Source organism: Pogoniulus pusillus, chromosome 21, assembly GCF_015220805.1.
Source record: "Pogoniulus pusillus isolate bPogPus1 chromosome 21, bPogPus1.pri, whole genome shotgun sequence".
Lineage (NCBI taxonomy): Eukaryota > Metazoa > Chordata > Aves > Piciformes > Lybiidae > Pogoniulus > Pogoniulus pusillus.
Genome location: NC_087284.1, coordinates 20,599,686 through 20,604,021, shown reverse-complemented (window position 1 = coordinate 20,604,021; position 4,336 = coordinate 20,599,686). Strand labels below are relative to the sequence as shown.

The 4,336-nt window shown below is 46.1% G+C and overlaps 1 long non-coding RNA gene across 2 annotated transcripts; it reads right to left on the bottom strand.

The window, feature by feature from the left end:
* Positions 1–239: 239 nt before the first annotated feature.
* On the bottom strand, positions 240–1,300 carry LOC135184727 (uncharacterized). 2 transcript variants are annotated; one of them, XR_010306145.1, is made up of 3 exons: positions 1,219–1,300; positions 786–1,126; positions 240–461 (listed from the first exon to the last, which is right to left on the bottom strand). It is a non-coding gene; the product is annotated as an uncharacterized LOC135184727 (long non-coding RNA). The 2 variants fall into 2 exon arrangements; XR_010306144.1 differs by having other exon boundaries at positions 786–1,280.
* Positions 1,301–4,336: the final 3,036 nt, after the last annotated feature.

Below are 4,336 nucleotides of genomic sequence, written 5' to 3'. Positions count from 1 at the left end.
CCTTGCATGCTCTGGAGCAGCACACAGACAACAGGAAAATCCAAGGGGGCTTCCCTGCAGCAGCCGAATTAGCAAGCAAAGAGTAGAGGATCTGTATTGACTTAAAAGCAGTAAACCACACTTTCAAAAAGAAAAGTGACCAATTCCTCAATCTCCCTTTCTTCATTTCTGTACATCCAAAATCTGATTTGTTATAGCCATAATGTCATGTAGAATCTTAACTCCTGGAAAAACAGAGCTACCTATAATGATGCTGTTATTTATTATGTGCTAAGTGATGTTGTACACCAGAGATTTGCTCTGCTTTATTACTTCATTTCATCCTCCAGGAAAATGCTTGTCTCCTCTCCATGTGGATAAGAATTGATGAGAACAGGTGTTCAGGATTCCATTTCACTCAGCTTCCATTACAGTAGTTACTAACTCATTTTGTGTGCATGCTGGTGCACTCAGACCAAAATCTAAGTAGACAGAAGCAGAGTAAAACAAAGTAAATCAGAACCATCTAGAATGGATTTTAGCACCTGTTCTGCTTTGCATGCTGACTGTTCAGGTACACTATCAAATTCACTGACAGTTTAATCACTTCCCTCAATACTGTAAAGAAATTCCTTAATTCTATTATGATGTAGCACTACAAACTAAAACAATCAAGCAAAGCCAACCAACCAAACAACCAAAAAAACCCAACAACCAAACCAACAAACCCCTAAAACCCCATAACAAAACAACCAAAACTAGATTAAATGCTCTCTGCTTACAAACCAGGGAAAACGAGGACATACCTTGTCACCCTGTGCCTCACAGGAGGAAGAGGAACCAGACATAGTTTCCAGAGGATCCTGCTAAGCACTGAGTCACCAGCATTCAGCCAGCCCTTAAGAAGGCAAGCCAGACCAGCTGGGTAGTTGGTCAGATTTGAATCTGAACATGCCCTACTGCACAAAGAGCAAAAATCAAACCCAGCAGCACTCAAACACCCAGTCGGCAAGATTACTTGCCTCTGGGCACCTCAGTAAAGCCCTGTGCTAAGCTCTCCCCTTAAGCATTTGAGTGACTCTCCTTCTTGCTGACATCTGTGTTGTACTCTGCTCTTCACTCATACTCAGCAATTCACCTCCTGCAGCTGCAGAAAATCACAGAATCATAGAAAAAGGCTTTTAAAATTGTCAGGTCCAACCATTATCTAACTCTACCAAGTCTGGTAGATTCAACCACCTGTCTGGGGAGCCTATTCCAGTGTTTAATAACCCTCTCAGTGAAGAAGTTTCTTCTACTAACTAATTTAAACCTCCCCTGGTACAACTAGAGGGCATTTCCTCTTGTCCTATCACTTGTTAGGGATAGGAGACCAACACCCACCTTATTACAACCTCCTTTCAGGTAGCTGTAGAGAGCAGTGAGACCTCCCCTCAAGCTAAATGAACCCAGTTCCCTCAGCTGCTCCTCATAAGATCTGTCCTTCAGACCCTCCACTGCCTTTGTTTTCCTTCTCTGGACCTGCTACAGGACTTTAATGTCTTTCTTTAGTGGGCACCCAAAGTTTAAGAGTGCATTCAAGGTGTGGCCTCACCAGTGGTGAGTACAAGGAGACAGACTTCATTACCTGGCCTTTGTGAATCTCATACAGCTGCCTTTGGCCCAGCCTTTCCAGATCCCTCTGTAGAGCCTTCCTATCCTCAAGCAGATCAAGGCTCCTGCTCAGTTTAGTGTCATCTGCAAATTTACTGAGGGTGACTCAGTTCCCACATCCAGTTCCTTGATAAAGATACTAAAGAGAACTGGTCCCACTACTGATCCCTGGGGAGCACCACTTGTGACTGGCTGCCAACTGCATTTATGCCCATTCCTTATCACTCTTTGGGCCCAGCCAGATTTTTACCCAGCACAGAGTACACCTCTGTAAGCCATAAGCACCCAGTTTTTCCAGGAGGATGCTGTGGGAGACAGCAACAAATACTTTACTGAAGTCCAGGCAAACCACATCCATAGTTTTTCCCTCATCCTTTAGGTGGGTCACCTTATTGTAGAAGGAGATGAGCTTTGTCAAGCAGGACCTGTCCTTCATGAACCCATGCTGGCTGGGCCTGAACATACTGTCTAATGGCACTCAAGATTATCTGCTCCATGACTTCCCTCGGTAAGGAGGTCAGACTGATGGGTGTGTAATTCCTCAGATCCTCCCTCTGGCCCTTATTATAGATAAGCATCACATTTCCAGTCTCCAGATAACTGGGACCTCCCTGCTTAGCCAGGACTGCTGACAGATAATGGAAAGTGGTTTGGTGAGCACTTCCCCAGCTCTTTCAGTATGCCATCTATCCCCATAGACTTGTGCATGTCTTAGTGCTACAGCAGGTTGCTAAACGTCTCCCCTTGGATTATGAAAGCTTCATTCTACTCCCCACCCCTGTCTTTCATCTCAGTGGGCTGAGAACCTAAAATGGTCCTACAACTAAAGACTGATGCAAAGTAGATACTAAGTACCTCAAGCTCTTCCCCAGTGTTGGTCCCTGTGTTTCTCTCTGCATCCAGTATAGGATAGATTCTGCTTAGTCCTCCTCTTGCTGCAAGTGTATTTGTAAATGCATTTCTTCTTGTCTTCTGAAGCCAAACCAATTTCTAGTTGGGCTTTGACCCTTAATAATTGTCTTCCTGCATAACCTCACAACATCCCTGTAGTCTTCTTGAGCCCTTCTCCTATTTTTTTTCCCCATGCTGGTGCTACTTCTGACCTCTGGAATTTAGGAGTGGAAGAAGAGAATCCTCTGTGAAGGTACCATATGAGCGGTGACAGAACTGTCAGTGCTCAGTTATGACAATCATTGACTCTCTCTTATGCATCTGTAAACTGATGTAGACTCACCCTGCAGGTTGAATCCCTGCCAGGACACAGCAAGCAGGTTATTTGTGCTGTGTTTCAAATGTGAATAGCAGTGCACCAAATTTTGAAACATTTCAAGCATTTCTGTAAATCTGACCCACCCAGTGCAAACCACCTGCAGCTGCCCCAGGTACCCCTTTCCCTGTGCTACCTGGGCACTTAGAGAGTGCTTATTTCCTGTAAAAGGTACCAGTGTGCTTTCAGTGACAGGCATGACATGAAACTCTTACTCCTTAAGCAATAAATACACTTAACAGTAGTCAATATGATGGAATTTCAATTAGTTTCTAGTAATTACAGTATCACAGTATCACAGTATCACCAAGGTTGGAAGAGACCTCACAGATCATCAAGTCCAACCCTTTACCACAGAGCTCAAGGCCAGACCATGGCACCAAGTGCCACGTCCAGTCCTGCCTTGAACAGCTCCAGGGACGGCGACTCCACCACCTCCCCGGGCAGCCCATTCCAGTGTCCAATGACTCTCTCAGGGAAGAACTTTCTCCTCACCTCCAGCCTAAATCTCCCCTGGCACAGCCTGAGGCTGTGTCCTCTTGTTCTGGTGCTGGCCACCTGAGAGAAGAGAGCAACCTCCTCCTGGCCACAACCTCCCCTCAGGTAGTTGTAGACAGCAATAAGGTCACCCCTGAGCCTCCTCTTCTCCAGGCTAAACAATCTTCATGCTCTGAATTACCAACCTTAAATAATGCAAAGTGAATACTAATTATATTTGCTAATTATTTACTGTCTGCAACTACTTGAAGGGAGGCTGTAGCCAGGTTGGGTTGGTCTCTCCTCCCAGACAGCCAGCAACAGAACAAGAGGACACAGTCTCAAGTTGTGCCAGGGGAGGTCCAGGATGGATGTTAGGAGGAAGTTGTTGGCAGAGAGAGTGATTGGCATTGGACTGGGCTGCCCAGGGAGGTGGTGGAGTCACCGTCCCTGGAGGTATTCAAGAAAAGCCTGCATGAGGCACTTAGTGCCATAGTCTAGTTGATTGGCTAGGGCTGGGTGCAAGATTGGACTGGATGATCTTGGAGGTCTCTTCCAACCTGGTTGAACTGAGTCTAGGAGACAAAAGCTGGATGTGAACCCGTGACAAGGCAGCAGAGAGAGGAGAGTAGTGCAGCAGGGCTCAAGGGGAGGAAGGCTGGCTGTCTCAGGGCATTGGGCCTCTTACCAGTGGCCTTTTTTTCAGTGATTACAAACCTACAGAGCAGACAGGTGGGTCTGGGCTCCCTTCCAGAGTCCTCTGAAAGAAAAAAATCATTAGATGTTCAGGTCTTCAATAGTAGATGGCTGTGGGATGCAGAGAAGGGTGCAGGCTGGTTGCAGTTAGCACATTTGGTGCTGACTTCTCCTGCCAAGTTTCTTTGAAGCCACCATACCATGGGAACCACCTGTGTGTAGTCTTTGATTCTGCAACACACAAAGCACTCTTTATTTGTGTGG